This window comes from Kogia breviceps, chromosome X, assembly GCF_026419965.1.
Source record: "Kogia breviceps isolate mKogBre1 chromosome X, mKogBre1 haplotype 1, whole genome shotgun sequence".
NCBI classification, from domain to species: Eukaryota; Metazoa; Chordata; class Mammalia; order Artiodactyla; family Physeteridae; genus Kogia; species Kogia breviceps.
In genome coordinates this window covers 79352338-79372867 of record NC_081330.1, presented here as the reverse complement: position 1 = coordinate 79372867, position 20530 = coordinate 79352338, and the positions used below count along the sequence as shown (strand labels likewise).

At 35.6% G+C, this 20530-nt stretch overlaps 1 protein-coding gene across 5 annotated transcripts in view; it reads left to right on the top strand.

The window, feature by feature from the left end:
• The first annotated feature begins 3197 nt into the window (after positions 1-3197).
• ZC3H12B (zinc finger CCCH-type containing 12B) overlaps positions 3198-20530 on the top strand; it is a 689142-nt gene continuing 671809 nt past the window's right edge. For all 5 annotated transcript variants that reach the window (XM_059050982.2, XM_067023460.1, XM_067023457.1 and 2 more), the window contains exon 1: positions 3198-3634. The gene's annotated coding sequence lies outside the window, so the exon portion shown is untranslated. The remainder of the gene's footprint in view (positions 3635-20530) is intronic.

Genomic DNA, 20530 nt, shown 5'->3' with positions numbered 1-20530 from the left:
ATTAGTACATTGCCCTATTTTAGTCATCAGATATAGACCTTTTTTCCAAACTCTCTGGCATGGCATTAAAGGCATTTCACAATCTGTCTCCAACCTACTTCTCTATACTCAACTCCATTACAGCCTTATGCTGCTCAGCCCCTAAATACAGACATATAGTATGTGTAAGTCAAACTTTTCTACTTTCACTGAACATACCACGCACTTTCACATTTTCTGGATCTTTGAATATACTTTTTCCTTTGCATGGACTATTCTTATCCCCTTCTGGAAAACTCCTACTCATTCGTCAACATCCAGAGAAATGGTACCTCTTCTGTGACTTTCTTATTTATTTAAGAAAGACTTCCTCAAGCTTCCCTGGTGGTGCAGTGGTTGAGAATCTGCCTGCCAATGCAGGGGACATGGGTTCGAGTCCTGATCCAGGAACATCCCACATGCCGCAGAGCAACTAAGCCCTTGTGCTACAACTACTGAAGTCTGCACGCCTAGAGCCTGTGCTCTGCAACAAGAGAAGCCACCGCAGTGAGAAGCCCGCACACCGCAACGAAGGCACAACACAGCCAAAAATAAATAAATAAATTTATAAAAAAATAAAAAGACTTCCTCATAATCTACTAGGTGCCATCTACCGTACCAACACAGAGTTCTGTTTTTGAATTGTAAATAAAGGTGAGTAAAGGACAAAGAGGTTATTTTCCTCTCCTTCACTTCTTAGAGTGTCTTTTGGGGGGACATAGTGGACCTGAATCGTCTCTCTAACTTTTGGAATGTAAATAAATCTCTCCAGGGACTAGAAAGTCTCAGTCTCCAGTTTTATAATGTAGAAATGTTTCCAAGGTCATGAGCCATATTCCCTTTGGAAATGTAAAGACAGTGTTAATGTGGGAGCGCATCTGCAGGTGTAACCATTTGCCTTCCAGGAGGATTCAAGGTATTTTGGAGGGAGATAAAAGAAGTTTTATTATTCTTTTGGAGGAAGTCAATTAACTAAACAAATAGCTGCCTCAATTCCCAATTAAACTTTGTATTTGCTTTACTATCTATATAAGTTGTGTGGAACTTTATCCTGACTTTGCAGTCTCTTAAAGGTTACTGTGTTGTTTGTGCTTACTCAATAATAAATGTTTTATTTCTTTCCATATTGATGTGGATAGGTCTCTCTTTGTTGATAGTCGAGTTTTTACTTCACCAGCATAATAGAGACAGATACATTGCTGTGCGCAAGAGAGCTCAGATTTTATATTGAAACCCCAGGAAAACTATTGAAGGAGCTTAAGTGCAGCAGTAACACAGTTCTGTATCTAGAAAGGTATATGGGAGAATTAAAGGTGATTATTTATTCATCTGTTTCACTGTAAGCATAAAAAATGTGTGCTATAGAATATTATGAGTTCAATAAGTGAATAGAGAATAAAGATTTTATGTGACTAAATACAGATTTTAGAAGATAGAAGCAAGTTCTCCTAGAAGTCTGCTGTGACTTGTTGGCGGCCCTTGCAAAAGGCTGAACGCTAAGCAGTTGTCTTCCTTTGAACCTGAAAGGCACGTCTGTATCATACAAAAGTAAAGGTATGATCTGTGTGAGAACTCCATCCAAGCTCACTGCCATATTCACAATTGTAATACATATTCCCTGTTATAATCTTCCCTGTTGATTAGTTTGTTGATTATTTCCATTATTTCCACTCTTTGTCACCTTTCCAACTGTTCTTCTATTTCTTCAGTATTTTCTGGCTGTCTGGTTCTCATAAACTTTCATTTTAGTCTTATATTCTACTTGAGATTACACTAATGTTTCATTAGCAATTCTTCTGGGGTCTCTCAAACTTCTTACACGTTACAGCTATTTTTACACTTAGTAAAATGTTTCAAACTTTTATTAAATATCCAGAAGGGCACAGGATGTTTGTAAATACATTTATGCATTGTATTGATATTAAGTTCAAAATTGGTGATACTTCTGTCATTACACATTACAGAAACTCTAAGCCTAATTTCAAAAAGATCAAGTAAATAAGCCCCCCAGAAAACCACACAACTTTTGTAAAGAGTCACTACCTACATGTCAATTCTCAGTGTCAATATTTTAACATTAACGTGTAATTTGGGAAGGACCACTGGATACTTACATGTTCACTAACTGGAGGGTTTGCATAGAATTCTTCCCTAGATGAACCTTTAGAAAAAATATATAAGCACTTCATAGATCTAGATGTATCTCAAAAACTGCAAGGACTAGTCTGTTGCTGAGTGCCGAAGGGGGGTTGAAAAGTAGCTAGGGATAGAGAAATAGAGGCAAGATCTTAGAAGACCTTGAATGCTAAGCTAGGGAGTTCGTATTTTATTATAGGCAAAAAGACCTACTGAAAAATAGCTCTAATTTTTACTGAATGCTTACTCTGTGACAGAGTAAGTTATGTATGTTAAGTGCTTTACATGTCCTCTCTTATTTAATCCTCAAAACTAGTCTATAGGTGCTATAATTAATTCCATGAGGAAACATATTTAGAGAAGTTAAGCACCCTAGCTCAAGGAAACATAACTACTCGGTGGTGAGGCAGAATTTAAAAACTGGCTCTAACTCCAAAGCCCATTCTCTAAACCAGAGGGAAGTGAGAGTAGATTTATATTTTACAAAAATCACTCCGGTAGAAATATGAGAACGGATTTCAGGGAGACAAGCCTAAAAGCAGGGAGACCAGAGAGGATGCTGTTGCAATAGTGAAGAACAGTTAGGCCCTATTAAGGGGGCTGTCCCTTAACCACTGGAGTTATGCAGATGAGTGACATGGTCAGAGAAGTTATTTAGAAAATTCCTCTGGAAGCCCTTGTGAAGTATTGGATTGGAGGAAGCGAGTCTGAAGAATAAGTTAGGAGATTGTCGTGAGTGTTAGTCTCAACCATCAGTGAGCCTGTGGAGGGGCCGGGAGACGGTCATAACCTAAATTCTCTGGCCTCTTTCGATTTGCAGAGCATCCTGCCCCTCTCCCCACCTCACCCCTACCTTGATGTCGCTCTATCCAGGCCCTAGGAAATGGGCTTTTGCGCACTTTTCTAGGTCGCTGACTGAGCCCCGACAGCGGCGCCAGCAGTGACGGCGGTCGCCGGCGGGGGCGGGGCGCATGCGCGCGGTTGCTAGGCGACAGCGGTCGGGGCGCCGAGGCTGTGTGTGTAGGCAGCTGCGCCAGGGAAGGAGGAGCACGAGGATGCTGCTGCGACCGCGGCCCCGAGAGGGAGCCGCCGCTGCTCTGTGGTCACGGTGGCTGAGGGACGGGAATTAGGCCTGGGGATCGCGTCCCGGAGGGGGCCGGGGGCGGCGGTCCCACCCGAACTCGGGCCTAGTACCCCGGGAGGGTCCGGGCCGCGGGGCGAGGGCCTCCCCACCATTGCCTCCCCTCGCCCCTCCACGTCGATGGTGGTGAAGTTGGCGGCGCCAGGGAGCGCAAGGCACCAGGCTACCTCCCTTGCACCCAGCTCCTCGTGGGGCGCGTCTCTAGTCCCGGCTCACGGACACCTGCGCCGCCGCTTCCTCTAGCCCGCTGAGCCCACCCCTGGCGGCGGGCGGGGGAGGGGCTCCCCCTGGAGGGGCTGTGTCGAGCTGGGCGACGACGGGGACCGTAGGAGAGTAGGGGTGAGTAGTGGCACCGCACTCGCCCGGTGCTGGGGCGCCTTTCCGGCCTCCGGGGCCCCGGGAGGCGACTGAAGCGCTGCTTTCTCCTGCAGAAGCTTCTGATGCCTCTCCTACATATCTGCTCGCGGTTCCCTATTCCCTTCGAGGTAGTTTTCCTTCTAAAAAGCATCACTTTCTGGTCTAAACTCGGGCGTCCAGGAACGAGGGGTCGGTGCTTAAGGCCTGGCTTTGCTTCTTTGATGCGGTGGATGCTGATAATTCTACGTACAGTCATGCAGCCTGGTCCCTAATTCGGGGACAGACGTTTCCAGTGCAGTGCTCGCCCCTTTTTTCCCTCTCTCTCGCTCTCGGGAGGCTCAGCCTAACCGCAGGCTTCTCTAGAGCCAATTCTCAGGCTGCTGTGGCTCCATGCCTCAAGGCTTGAACAGGCAGCTGGCATGGCCCCTTACTTTTCAGTTTTCTTGTTACTTATGTGCTGAGAGCTTCTGAAAGCCATGTGCCTGGCTTCTGACTCCTGAAGAAGTGTACAAGTTAGGAAGACAGTACTTATATTAAATAATACTAATAAAACAAACTAGCAAACACACTCCACTTGACTTAGCAGAGTGGCATCAAACTTGAAGAGAAATAGGCAAAGAGTGGCTGACTGATAAGAGGGCAAACAGGTTTTAGGAGCTTATCCAGAATGACATACTTAAAAAAAAATAAGTATGATGAGGAAACCTAAAATGTCCCTAATAAAAGCAAGGATGTGTTATGATCTATCTGTTCATCCTGGGGTAGCCTGCAGTTGAGAATAGTTACTCCAAACAGCATTGGCATGAAGAACCTGAAGTGATATTTTGCACAGGGTGATTAGATGAAGATCTAAAGTTGTAGGTACTTATTTTTTTTTTGAAAATTAGCAATATTATCTTTGAGGAATGAAGTTGTTTCTTTAAGAGCAAATGGTTGAAAACAATTACAGTTCACAGTTGACCCCTTTCAAAAGCAGACTGAATTTAGATTAACTAGTAATTTTGATTGTAAGGTACTTCTGTGTGCAGACAATGAAAGGTGGGTTCCTTCTTTTATTTGGCTCTCTTCCCTCCCTGCTGGTTTTTAAGCCATTTCAGGCTCCTTTTTCTCGAAAAATAAGAAATAAGTGAAAAATAAGTGCAGTAATGGAAAAGCTAAATTTAGTTTTGGGTAAGCGCTTTTAAGCTAAAGTTTTTTAAAAGGATATAGATGCCATTTGTCATTAGATAACTTTATCTAGTGAATCAGTCAAGACTGACAACTCCGATAGTTTTGGGTAAAATGCTTTGCTTTGGAAGCTTTCGTGTTGTTTGAGGTTCTCTTGGATATGGTTTAAAGCACAATATAATTCTGGGTATCACTGCAAAATAATCTTGGACCTCAGCTAGTATTGTTTGTTTTGTGAACTGGCAAACTAATGTGCTTCTCCGTGCTAGATTCCAAAGTTAGAAATGTTTTTGTTTTGGAAAAGTTCTTGATGAATTCAAGTCTGAATTATTTGAAATAATAATGTATCATGTGGATACTTGCTTTTCATCTTCACATACTTTTAGAAACAGGCAGTAATTTGGATACAATTTAAAATTCTATTGTAATGAGTATGGCTATGAAGGGGTCACATAGTCGAGAGTATCTATCTAGATTGTCATAGCCAAATTATAAGATAATATTAATAGTTCAATTTGTGAGGCATTTGACCAGTGAGCTCTGGAATGAGTTAGGTTTTTATTTTTTAAATTGACTTTCAACAAGCTTTTATTTTCTAGTTTCACTGAGTGCCCATCACTATACTAGGTACTACGGAGAATAGATAGAAACAGGTTCTAGGAGTTAAATTGCTTACCCATTGAAGAAAGGAACTACATACATGAGACATCATGGTCAACAAATGGAACATAGAATAGTACAGAATAAGAACTAAAAGAATTAAGACTAAAAGGAGATCTTTGGAGGCTAGTGTTTGTCTGAGAAGGCATTATAGAGAAAGTCAGACTTGATTTGTTTTTTGATAGAAGTATAGACTTTGTTGGAAGAGGAGGCGTTCAGCACAGCATGAGCTAAGACACTTGATTTTTGAATCTTTGTGAAAATTACTCTCCTGGATAAACCTAAATGAGGAGGGGACTGTCAGTGGCAATTAACTACATTGTACTGGGCATAATTTTTTTATGACAAATTACATACCTTTATTAAATGTCAATAATTTTTCAAATGTACGTACTGTAGAAGTCAGACTTAAAATAATCCTATTTCCTGGGGCAAGTAAGAATGTTTTCTGAGCAGATGTAGATAGAGTATTAGGTCCACATATTTTTATAACCTGTACATTTTTCACTGTCTCCTAAGACAGTTAAAATCTAAGTGCTTTGTACAATACTGATCTGATTAGTACAACTTTAGATTATTAATATGCTCCAAAGGCTAATTTTTAATAAAGTAATTTAGGGAAATTCTATAAACAAAGTGAATTTTGGTTCATTAAAATACATGATAGTTTAGTTTTTAGTACTGCTAATTAGTACTACTATTTCTGTTGTTTTCTGAAAACAAAGGGGGATATGTTAGAGTCCTGCAAATTGATGTCTGTTAAAGTTCTAAAATAATGTTATTAATAGCACATGTGTAAATAATGGGCAACTAACATCAGTGTTTAAACTGCAATTACAAACCTCTGCAGAACTTTTAGTGCTTTTATAACAACTGTCTGCTGTGTTGAGAATCAGTTACATGACTAGTCTTCTGGGTTTTTGTCATCCATTGTAAGTTGATGTCTGTATATAAAAAAATAACAACAAGAAAATATACTGCAAAATATATAATACTGTAAAATATACTTTTACATCAAAAAGAGTCATGCCTACCCCCAAAGAAACTTGCATATTTGAATTCCAAATACGAAGAATTTTCAAGTTAATTCACAGACTTACTCTAAGGAATAACATACCCAAGCTTAAATATTTTTGAGGCTTCTATATATCACCTTATATCTTTCATTTAGTATCTTTTGCTTTCAGCAAGTCTTCTCTGATTATAGTTATTACTGATAAACTTTAATTCAAAGTAGCTAATAATTGCAACAAATATAATTGTTTTGAGCATCCTTTACTTAAGATATCAGCTGTTAGTTAAATAACAATAGTTTATTAGTTCTAAGTAGTTATTAGAGAAAAGAATGGTCCACACGGACACAGTCAATGAATATCTGATCATTGTTGGAAATTAACCAGTTAACAGGTAGCAAAATATTTTCAGAAGGCATTGGGGTTTCCTTTGCTAAGCATTATGGCACATTTCTGTTCTTAGCTGCTTATGCTGGTATCAAAAGGGAAGATCTTTGGAAAGAGAACTGGTGAATTGAAAAGATAGGGAAACTGTTGAGAAAGTTAGAATTACCTTATATGTCAAGTTCTAAGTACTATGGTGGTTTAAGGCAGGTACACATCTTAGGTGTATTGCTAAATCTCAGTGGCAGCAGCATATGAAATAGGGTAAGGAATTGTTAGTTTTGTTACCGTATAAGAGATAACTCTCAATATTTTTACCACTGTGTGAAGGTAGAGCACTGAGTACCAATGATGTATCCGTAAATTATAATTTTCTTTAAATATGTAGTTTTAAAAGTGTTATCATAGTCTTAAGTATGATCTTTATTATGTCAATTGATTTAAAAATTTCCCAGCTGAGTACATCTCTAGTTTTTATTATGGAAGCTTATGGGAAAAATGACTTTTACCCGACAATTATTTTTGGAGCGTATTTTCTGGAACATAACCTTTTTCACTAGGTGAAAAATACCCACAGCCAATTCAGTATAGGAAGAAAAGTGGAGAGTTGAGTTCCTTTTTAAAGTATGGTACCTACAAACAAAATAAAACATAAACCTTCATATATAAGATATAAACTAATATTCACAGGAACTGTCTCACACATAGTTATCATTCTTTTAGTATCATATCTTATATTATGAATTGTTAACTCTCTTTGGACTGTTGGTACCCAAAAGTTTCCCTGTGGTCAGATTGATTCCTATTTTCTTAAGGAGTAATGCACCTCAGGGATTTGATGGTGAGACTTTGTTACTGAAAGAGAAGCTTTTCGTAGCAATTTAAAAATGCAATAAATGTTAACTGAAAACCTGAAATTGAATTTTGATATGATTAATAATGAGAAAAATGGATGTTTTCTAACATTCTTCATTAAACTTTTGTACAGTATAGTATCTCCATAACCTTTCACAGTCCTGAATTATATGGCTTCTCATTATGTTCACGTTTTATACCTCATTTCCACTTTTACTAACCACTGTGGATATTGGTTTGTTTTCACTGTCAATTATGAGCTACTTCTGTGGCCCCTAAGTGAGTTTTACAAAATACATTTATATTTTTAAAAAGATATTCAGGAAAGATTTTCTGTCATAGTCTCAAAAGCTGGATCCATATCAGATAAGCTGCATTTGAAACTGGGTGAAGAAGACTAGCCCAAGTTATTTTAAAACTAGCCTTGAGTTTACTGTGTCTAACTCAGGCAATTTTTGAATCACTAGATTTTTACTTCAAAAATAATTTTCTTTATTGTACGAAGGAAAAAGTCAGAAGTTAGTTACTTCTGGATTAAAAATATGGATCCTTTCATTCACATGATGATTCAGAGTTCTTCATTACATTTTTGTCATCTAAACTGTGTGTGTGTGTGAATATAGGTTTTTCAAAAATTTAGAATAAAAAGGAATATCTTCTCTATTTTTCCATTCTGTCTTATTGCTAGACTTTGTGTTTATTACAGCATCTTTCAACTGAGGATTTCAAAGCATTCTTTTTACATTCTGTGACATTTCTTATCATCCACCTGGAATTACTTTTATTTTTCTTTCAAATTGAAAACTAGTTGACATATCAGGTGTGATACAAGTAATAAGTTTGATTCCACAGGTCATACATAAGCTAGTCTCATTACTTATTGCTGTTTGCCCTTTGCAGGGCTGGGCATATATCATATAGTAATTCATTTAATTGGTCTTGCTGAATTTAATCTCTAAATGTGCACACAGAATCTTATATTGTTTCTTTTCCTGTGTACTTTCAAGGCCATCATTATTATCTGGGTTGTTTTTGCTTATCATCAATAGTTTTAATTATCATCGACTGTATTGTTATTGCTACCACATTGGTACAGATACTTGTGATTCCATAGAAGAGGAAAAGAGTAGGGGTATAAGAAAATGGGTATTAGATTCCATATGTTTCAAATTTTTCTTAATTTGTAATAACTTTGGAAGAATACGTCTAAAATGGTTGAAGTTTTGAATTTTAGAATATTTTTTATGAACTGCAGTTTTTATGGCTTCTTTGTGCATATAGTAACCAGAACTAGGTTAAACAAAGCATTACCCTTAGGAATTTTGCTTTAATAAACAGATGGGAATGATTTGTAGTTAGTATATCAATGAATTATGTGTAATGAGATATTTATAAAGTATTTAAAGGCGCTTGGAAGCACTTTTTCTTTTAGGTAGTTTAGTATCTTCTCTACTATCTTGTTTACACTATTAGTTTGCTTATCAAACTCTTCTTAAATAATACTGAGGTCGATTTAATGTCAGCTCCTGTCTGAATTATCAAATTCTGAATCATTGGGGTCCAAACTATAGTAAAATAAAATTTTCTTAATTCAGTTTCCCCAATCAAAAACTTGTTATAGCCTGGATATAGTAGTCATGCTAAAAATATCTTTTTTAGAGTGCTTACCCCATTCCGGTGACGGATTACACTCCACAGGAGAAGCCGCCAGAGTCCTATCAGAGATTATGAAACAGCAGAGCTGTTTTACTGGCTATTAAAGCACTGATATTTAATTCAAATAAGTGCTAAGATGGGTGAATGTAGGAACATCTAGGTTTTTTATGTATTTAAAAATGTCTTCTAAGTGCTCTATTGAATATATGAGAGTTAGGATATTAATTGCATTGGGCTCTTTACAAGAAAAGGGATTTGAATCTCTGTTAATAGTTTAAACAAAATTAGGGCAATAGTTGTGGTGAACTGCTTTCAGATGTTTTAAAAACTGCAGTAGCAATATTATTTGCATATAAATTCTGTGATTTTACAAATTTTTCTTATTAATCAGAGTAAGAAAGTAAAGTGTTCATTGAAAGTTATACTGAGCATTCTTGATATGTTAATGGCATTGCAACAGCTCTGAAAATAGTAAAACTTCAGGACCTCCTTCACCAGTTCTGAATTAATAATCATATAATGCATCCATGCAAATGTATGATGCAGATTTGTCCTGTTTATGTTATGATGCAATAGGCTCTAAAAAACAGTATTTCTTGTGTTAAGAAATGAAATTCTTCTAATGAGAAGCTGGAATGAATGTCAAAGTTAATCAAGACAGAGCACAACTATACCCAATAACAGGGTTTCTAGAGGCTTCTTATTTACTATTGATTCTCTTTGGGAAGGGGAAAAAAAGCTAGTTTTCTGCTTCAATGCCTTTTACAGTAATGATAATTTGTCTCTATTGTGTAACTCACTGCTCTTCACTTATAGATCTTAGATTTTAGGAGTAAGAGCAAAGGAGGCAATAACACAGAGGTCATTGGATCAACTAGAATAAAAAATTAGCTCTCTGGAATTTTTTAACTAATTAGAACTCTCTCCATCTCCTACTCCCTTTGCCATTATGGATGAGAGGAATAGAGACTGAGCATTCATGTAACACTTTTTTCATAGCCAAACATCCAATGCACAATAGGAACTAGTGAAATCTGTTTAATTATTAGTAGTCTGCACTAACAGAAGGGGGCAGAAGCTTAGAAAAAAATTTAAAACCATTTTATTTTGGAAGGTAATTGTTGTATTTCCGTTTGATTATGAATGTTTTTAATCCAGGTAGTACCAGAGACTTCAGTTAACTAAAGGCTATTGAATAAAATGTCTTGGTTAATGAATTTTCTAATTAACTAAGGATTAATTCAAGTATGTAATGAAACTGGGGCAAGGATACATTGCATAACATGTCTAGAGCTTTAAGTTGTGCATAATTTTGTTTGTTGATCACTGACCCAATTGTGTCCTTCTTGATTAAGGATTGTTGGTTGCAAATGACAAAGATGTACTTCAAACTAAGTGAAAACAAAAAAGGAATTTATATTAAAGATACAAGAGTCCAGGCACATGAGGGAGTATAACTAGGAATGAAAAGCTGTCAGTGACTATGGGAGATTTCCGCCCTCTTTCTCTCCTCCCTCGCCATCCCTGGAACCTAAGGGTCTCCTGTTTATCTCTGTTTCTTTCAGCTTGTATGCTTTATTCCTCTCACTCCCTCAGCACCTAGCCAAACAGGGCTTACCCTAGAGCTCCCAAGTTTACATGTTCTAAATGCAGGCAATCAGCAGAGACTCATTAACATTTCTGAATCCCAATTCCCATTTTTGATTGACCCAGTTTGGACCCGATGTCAACCCAGGATTTGATTATCTACTGCTGGAGGGGCAAGATCATGTGGTATACACATGGCTATTAGGCCCCAACCTTATGAAGGGACATAAAGTTCCTACAGAAAGGGAGGTTGTGGGCTGAACAGAATCTCAAATGGTATCTACCATGGAGTATAATCAGAAATAGAGAACATTTGCCATATGCTTATTTTCATTCATAAAACAAGAAGGAACATTAGATATATTACCTAGTCTCTTCTTATTAAGGAGAAGAAATATGAGGCTCAGGGATGATTTTTAAAAATTATTGAAGGTCATATAAGAAGCTATGACTGAGTCCTAGGTTTCTGGTTTCTAGTTGTTCCTAAATGTTACCAGCCAGGTAAGCAGGGTATCCAATAAAATTTTAATACACTTTAAAAAAACCTCATAACATATAAAGTAATATTTGATTTAATATTTTTGTCTAAGCAAAGTAAATATAGAGGGAAATCAAAATAATTCTCCCATGTCATTACAATGAAGCAGAAAACACCAGAAATCCATGGGTTACACCCTTTTTTTTTAGAGTAACTTTTTTAAAAGAAGCATAAAAACAGAGGGTGTTTTGGAAGAGCAAATAATTGAACTATATGGTTTAATGTTATTAGGCTTAAAGAAACAGTCATATAAATATGATATTTTGAATATGGGGAAATCTAGATTATAAACTAAATCTGTTTTTCCCCTTTTGATCTATTATTCACTTAGCGTTTATTTATTGAATATCTGATATGTACCCAGCTCTGTTTTAGGCACTGGGGATACAGTGTTGGACAGCACAAAGTTCCTGCACTCAGTGGAGTTTGCATTCTAGAGGATGATGCAGGCAGTGAATAAACAAATAATATATAACATCAGAGTTATAAGGGCTGTGAGGTTGATAAACCAAGATAAATAAGAGATAAAGAATAATAAATGATACTGTTTTAAATAACACTGGTCAGGGAAGGTATGAGACATGAATGAAGCAGGACATGTGAATGTCAAGAAGAAGAGCATTTCAGGCAGAGAGAACAGAATTTGCAAAGGCCCTGATGTGGGAGCTTGCTTGACATGTTCAAGAAACAACAAGGAGACCAGTGTAATGTATGTATGTGTGTGTACACACATGTGTACATATACATAAATATATATATTTTTGAAATAATTTTAGATGCATAGGGAGTTGCAATAAATGTATAGGGAGATCCTGTGTACCCTTCACGCAGCCTCCCCCAGTGGTATGGTGCATAATTATAGTGCAATATCAAAACCCAGAAAACTGACATTGATCTTATTCATATTTCCCCACTTATATAAGCACTTGTGTGTGTATGTGTATGTGCAGCTTCATGTAATCACTGCCACATCAAAATACTTAACTGTAGCATCACAAGGCTCTCTCATTCTAACCCTTTATAAAGCCATACTCACATCACAAGGCTCTCTCATTCTAACGCTTTATAAAGCCATACTCACCTCCTTTGCCCTTTGACCTAACCCTGACCTCTAATCTGTTCTCTATCTCTATAATTATGTTATTTCATGAATGTGGTATAATGTTCCTTTTTATTCCTACTAGTTTTCCTTGCTCTGATGTCTACTTTATGCAAAAGTGCTTTCTTAAACAGTCATGCTTCAATAGTATATCTTTTTTCCCATCCATTTACTTTCAACCTACACGAGTCTTTGTTTGAAGTGAATTTCCTGCAGACAGCATATACTTGACCATGTTTTTTTTAATCCACTTTACCAATCTCTGTATTTTAATTGGTGAATTTAAGTTATTTATATAAGTTAAAATAATTATTGATATGTTAGGACTACTTCTTTAATTTTAAAAAATTGTGGTAAGATACACATAACATGAGATCTATCCTCCTAACAAAATTTTAAGAGTTCAGTATTATACAGGCTATCTCTAGAACTTTCTCATCTTGTATGACTGAAACTCTATACTCATTTAACAGTAACTCCCCATTTTCCCCTCCTCCGAGCTGTTGGCAACTACCATTCTACTTTTTGCTTCTGTGAGTCTGACTACTTTGGACTACTTTAGATACCTTATATAGGTAGAATCATGCACTATTTGTCTTTCTGTGACTGGTTTATTTCACTTAGCATAATGTCCTTAAGATTTGTCAATGTTGTAGCACACAACAGGGTTTCCTTATTTTTTAAGGCCAAATAATATTCCATTGTATGTATTTACCATATTTTCTTTATCTGTGTATTCATCAGTGGATATTTAGGTTGTTGCCACCTCTTAACTATTGTAAATAATGCAGCAGTGAACATGGGAGTGCAAATATCTCTTAGTTATCCCATTTTCACTACTTTTGGACAAATACCCAGAAGTGGGATTGTTAGATCATATGGTAGTATTCAAAAAAAGTTTTAAGGAACCTCCATTGCTGTTTTCCTTAGCAACTGCACTGTTTTACATTCCCACCAACATGGTACCAGGGTTCTAGTTTCTAAACATTCTCTCCAATTGTTATTTTCCTTTTTTTTTTCTTTTATTATAATGGCCATCCAAACAGGTGTGAGGTAATATCTTCATGTGGTTTTGGTTTGCATTTCCTTGATAATTAGCAGTGTTTGACCATCTTTTCATATACGTCTTGGCCACTTGTATGTCTTCTTTGGGAAAAATGTTTATTTGGGTCATTTCTTTGTTTTTTAATTAAGATTGACTGATTACTATTAAGTTGTAGGAGTTTTTATATATTTTGGAAATTAACCCCTTATCAGAAATATGGCTTGCAAATATTTTCTCCCATTCCATATGTTGATTTTTCACTCTGTTGATCATCTTTTTTTCTGTGAATCTGCTTTTTAGTTTGACATACTCCCATTTATCTGTTTTTGCTTTTGTTGCCCTGTACTTTTGGTGTCATATCCAAGAAATCATTTATAAGATCAGTATTATGAAGCTTTTCCTCTATGTTTCCTTTTAGGAGTTTTATGGTTTCAGGTCTTACATTTAAGTCTTTAATCCATTTTGAGTTGATTTTTGTGTATGATATGTGATAAGTGTCCAGTTTCATTCTTTTGCATGTGGACATTCAGTTTTCCAATATCATTTACTAAAGAGACTGTCCTTTCCCCATTGTGTGTTCTTGCTACCCTGTCAAAGATGGTTGACAGTATATAGGTGAGTTTGTTCCTGGACTCTCTGTACTCTTCCATTGGTCTATATGTTTGTATTTATGCTATACTGTTTTAATTAGTGTAGCTTTGTAATATGTTTTGAAAACAGGAAATGTGAGGCCTTCAATTTTGTTCTCTTTGCTGTAAAAAATGCCATTGGGATTTTGATAGGGATTGCATTCAATCTGTAGATTGCTTTGGGTAGTGTGGACATTTTAACTATATTAAGTCTTCCAATCCATGAACATGAGATGTATTTCCAATTATTTATGTCATCTTTAACTTCTTCCAGCAATATTTTTTGGTTTTCAATGTACAAGTCTTTAGACTCCTTGATTAAATTTTTCCTAATTATTTTATTCTTTTTGATGCTATTGTAATTGCAATTATGTTCTTAATTTTCTATCAGATTGTTCATTGTTAGTGTATGGAAATACAGCTGATTTTTTAATGTTGATTTTGTGTCCTGAACTGATTTCAATGACTTTTAAATTTCTTTTACTTGCCTAATTGATCTAGCTAGCAGTAGTCTTCAATACTATGTTGAATTTATGTGGTGAAAGTGGGCATCCTTGCCTTGTTCCTGAACTTAGAAAAAAAGCTTTGAGTATGATGTTACTGTGGGATTTTTATATACAACCTTTATTATGTTGAGGTAATTTCCTTCCATTCCTAATTTGTTAAGTATTTTTATAATAAAAGAGTGTTGAAATTTGTCAAATGCTTTTTCTGCATCTGAGATAATCATATTTTTTCCTTTGTTCTGTTAATGTGATATATCACATTGATTTTCCTCTATTGAACTATCCTTGAATCCCAGGGATAAATTCCAATTGTTTATGGTGTATGATCTTTTTAATGTTCTATTGAATTCAGTTTGCTAATACTTTGTTTAGGATTTTTGCATCTGTATTCATTAGGGATATTGGTTTTCTTTCTTGTAGTATCTTTTTACACCTGTGGTATCATGATAATGCTGGCCTCATAAATTGCGTTTGCAAGTATTTCCTCCTTTTTGATTTTTTGAAAGAGTTTGAAAAGGTCTGGTGTTCTTCTTTAATGTTTGGTAGAGTTCATCCATGAAACCATTTGGTCCTAGGCTTTTCATTGTTGGAACATTTTTGATTACTCATTTACTCTCCTTACTAGTTATAGGTCTGTTCAGATTATCAATATATTCCTGAGTTAGTCTTGGTAGGTTGTATGATTTTAGAAATTTATCCATTTCTTCCAGGTTATCCAGTTTGTTGGCATGTTATTATTTATAGTAGTCTCCTATGATCTCTTGTAATACTTTAAATTTATGTGATATCTGTTTTGGTTGTAATGTCACCTCTTGAATTTCTTTTTTTAATTTATTTGATTCTTCTTTCTATTTTTCTTAGTTACTCTAGCTGAAGGTTTTAAAATTTTGTTTTCATTTCAAAAGAACCAACTCTTAATTTTTTTCTATTCTCTGTTTCATTTATTTCTGCTTTGATATTTATTATTTACTTCCTTCTGCTAACTTTGGGCATAGTTTGTTCTGTTTATAGTTCCCTGAGATGTAAAGTTATGCCGATTATTTGAAATCTTTCTTCTTTTTTAATGTCGGTGAATACTGGTATAACATTCTCTCTTAGTACTGCTTTTACTGAATCTCACGTTTTGCTATGTTGTGTTTTCATTTTCATTTGTCTTAAGATACTTTCTTATTTCCCTTTTTTCACTCTTAAAACCATCTTAAGTTTGTTTTTTTAATTTAAATATAATTGACATATAACACTGTGTAAGTTTCAGTTGTACAACATGTTGATTTGATACATTTATATGTTCAATATGATTATTACCATAGCGTTAGCTAGCACCTATATCATGTCACATAATTACCATTTGTGTGTGTGTGTGTGTGTGTGTGTGTGTGGTGGGAACAATTAAGATCTAGTCTCTTAGAAACTTTGAATTTTATAATATAATATTGTTGATTATAATCACTATACTATATATTGGCACTCTAGGACTTATTTATTCACTTGTTCCCAGTTTGTACCCTTAAAAAATGTATCCCCAAATTTCCTACTGCTAGCCTCTGGGAACCATGATTCTACTCTGTTTCTATGAGGTGGCTTCTTTAGATTCTACATATAAGTGATATCATACAGTATTTGTCTTTCTCTGTCTGACTTATCTCACTTAGCATAATGTCCTCAATGTCCATTCATGTTGCTGCAAATGGCAGGATTTCCTCCTTTCCCATGGCTGAATAATGTTTCATTGTGTGTGTGTGTGTGTGTGTGTGTGTGTGTGTATGTGTGTATGTATTGATATATGTTTATATTTATATTTATAGCTTCTATATCCAGTAACCTGTTAACAGATACTTAAGTTGTCTCCATATCTTGTCTATTGTGAATAATGCTGTAGTAAACATGGGAGTGCATATATTTCTTTAATATCTTGTTTTCATTTCCTTTGGATATATACTCATTAGTGGACTTGAAATGGTAGTTCTATTTTTAATTTTTTGAGAAATCTCCATATTACTTTCCATAGTAGCTGAAATAAATTATGTTCCTACCAACAGTGTACAAAGGTGCCCTTTTTACCACATCCTTGCCAACACATCTCTTATCTTCTTGATGGTAACCATTCTATTAGGTGTGAGGTGATATCTCGTGGTTTGGATTTGCATTTCCCTGATGATAGGTGATGTTGAACATCTTTTCATGTACCTGTTAGCCATTTGTATGTCTTCTTTGGAAAAATGTCTATTTAGTTCCTTTTCTCATTTTGTATTGGATTTTTTTTACACTGAGTTGTATGAATTCTTTATATACTTTGGATGTTAACTCCTTATCTGGTATATGCTTTGCAAACATTTTCTCCCACTCCATAGGTTGCCTTTTCATTTTTTTTTTGATTGTTACTTTTGCTGTGTAGCTTTTATATTTGATGTAGTTCTATTTGTTGATTTCTGCTTTTGTTGCTTGTGCTTTTGGTGTAATACCAAAAAACATTGACCAGTCCAATGTTAAGGAGTTTCTTCCCTATGTTTTCTTCTAGGAGTTTTATGGTATCAGGTCTTATGTTTACATTTTTATCCCATTTCGAGTTTATTTTTGTGAGTGGTGTAAGATAGGGATCCAGTTTAATTTTTCTGCATCTGATTATCCAGTTTTCCTAACACCATTTGTTGAAGAGACCATTCTTTCATCATTGAGTGATCTTGGCACCCTTGTCAAATATTGGTTGAACATATATGTGGGGTTTATTTCTGGGCTCTCAATTGTATTCAGTTGCTCTGTGTGTCTATTTTATGCCAGTCAGTCCCATACTGTTTTATTATAACTTTGTAGTATAGTTTGAAATCAGGAAGTGTGATCATTCCATCTTTGTTCTTTTTTCTTATGATTGCTTTGGCTATTTGGCGTCTTTTGTGGGTCCATGCAAATTTTACGATTATTTCTATTTTCTATTCTGTTTAAAAAATGCCACTGGAATTTTGATAAGGATTCCATTTAATCTACAGAAGGCTTTGGATAGTTAGGCATTTTAATGATATTAATTCTTCGGATCCATGAACACAGGATGTTTTTCCATTTGGTTGTGTCTTTTCAGTTGTTTTCATTAAGGTCTTGTAATTTTCATTGTACAGATATCTTCTAAAGACAGTTGACCCTTGAACAACATGGGTTTGAATTGTGCTGGTCCACTTATACATGGATTTTTTTTCAATAGTAAATACTACAGTATTACATAATCCACAACTGGTTGAATCTGTGGATGTGGAACAGGGGGTACAGGGGAACCACATACATGGAGGGCATATAACGATAAGTTATATGCAGATTTTTAGCTGCACAAAGCATCAGCTCCCCAACCCCCACTTTGTTCAAGGGTCAACTGTATTTTATTGTTTTTGATGAGGTTGTGAATGGCTTAGTTATCTTTTTTTCCAGATGTTTTGTTGTTAAAGAAAAAAAACCTGATTTCTGTATGTTGATTTTATATCCTGCAACTTTACTGAGGTTTTTGATTAGTTCCAATAATTTTATGGTTGACTCATTAGACTTTTTCTAAGTATGAGATCATGTCATCTGCAGATGACAATTTTCCTTTTTCCTTTCCAATTTGGATGTTTATTATTTATTTATTTTTCTATTTATTTATTTATTTATTTTTGTCTTGCTAAATTGCTCTCTAGCGAGGACTGACAGTACTGTGTTGAATAAGAGTGGTCTGAGTGGGAATCCTTGGCTTTTTCCTGATCTTAGAGGAAAAGCTTTCAAATTTTCACTGTTGAGTGTAATGTTAGCTGTGGGTTTGTCATATGGCCTTTATTATATTGAAGTATGTTCCTTCTATACTCAGTTCATTGAGGGTTTTAGTTATGAACATATTGTGTATTGACAAATGCTTTTTCTGCATCTTCAGGGGTAATCATATAATTTTTTATTTTATGCTAATATGGTGTATCACCTTTATTGATTTGCATAATTGAACCATCCTTGCATTACAGGGATAAATCCCACTTGCTTATGATGTATAATCCTTTTAATGTATTGTTGAAATCAGTTTGCTAATATTTTGGTGAGAATTGTTGTGTCTGTATTCATCAGATATATTGGTCTATAGTTTTAGTTACATGTAGACTCCTAATCTAACTTTGTTATCAGGGTAATGCTGGCCTTCTAAAATGAATTTAAAAGTGTTCCTTTCTCTTCAATTTTTTCGAAGAGTCTGAGAAGGATTGGTAATAATTTTTCTTTTAACATTCAGTAGAATTAACAAATGAAACCATCTGGTCCTGGGGTTTTCTATGCTGGGAAGCTTTTGACTACTGATTCAGTCTCCTTAATAATTATTGGTCTGATCACATTATCTGTTTCCTCCTGAGTCAATCTTCATAGGTTGTATGTTTTGGGAAATTTATCAGTTTCTTATAGGTTATCCAATTGGTTGGCATATACTGTTCCTAGTAGTCTCTTATGATCCTATGTATTTCTATTTTTATTTAACATCTTTATGGAGTATAATTGTTTTCAATGTTGTGTAAGTTTCTGCTGTATAACAAAGTGAATCAGCTATACATATACAAATATCCCCATATCCCCTCCCACTTGCATCTCCCTCCCACCCTCCCTATCCCACCCCTCTAGGTGGTCACAAAGTACTGAGCTGATCTCCCTGTGCTATGCAGCTGCTTCCCACTAGCTATCAATTTTACATTTGGTAAGGTATATACGTCAGTGTTACTCTTTCACTTTGACTCAGTTTACCCTTCCCCCTCCCCATGTCCTCAAGTCCATTCTCCACATCTGTGTCTTTATTCCTGTCTTGCCCGTATGTTCCTCAGATCCATTCTTTTTTGAGTCCATATATATGTGTTAGCATACGGTATTTGTTTTTCTCTTTCTGAATTAACTCACTCTTTATGGCACTATCTAGGTCCATCCACCTCACTACAAATGACTCAATTTCGTTTTGTTTTATGGCTGAGTAATATTCCATTGTATATATGTGCCACATCTTCTTTATCCATTCATCTGTTGATGGACACTAGGTTGCTTCCATTTCCTAGGTATTCTAAATACAGCTGCCATGAACATTGTGGTACATGACTCTTTTTGAATTATGGTTTTCTCAGGGTATATGCCCAATAGTGGGATTGCTGAGTCATATGGTAGTTCTATTTTTAGTATTTAAAGGAACCTCCATACTGTTTTCTATAGTGGCTGTATCAATATACATTCCCACCAACAGTGCAAGAGGGTTCCCTTTTCTCCACACCCTCTCCAGAATTTATTGTTTGTAGATATTTTGATGATGGCCATTCTGAACAGTGTGAGATGATATCTCATTGTAGTTTTGATTTGCATTTCTCTAATGATTAGTGATGTTGATCATCCTTTTACATGTTTGTTGGCTGGGTGTATATCTTCTTTGGAGGTATGTTTATTTAGGTCTTCTGCCCATTTTTGGATTGGATTGTTTGTTTCTTGGATATTGAGCTCCATGAGATGTTTTTATACTTTGGAGATTAATCCTTTCTCAGTTGCTTCATTTGCAAATATGCTCTCCCATTTTGAGGATTGTCTTTTCATATTGTTTTTGGTTTCTTTTGATCTGCAAAAGCTTTTAAGTTTCATTAGGTCCCATTTATTTATTTTTGTTTTTATTTCCATTTCTCAAGGTGGTGGGTCAGAAAGGATCGTGGTGTGATTTTATGTCAAAGAGTGTTCTTCCTATGTTTTCCTCTAAGAGTTTTATGGTGTCTGGCCTTA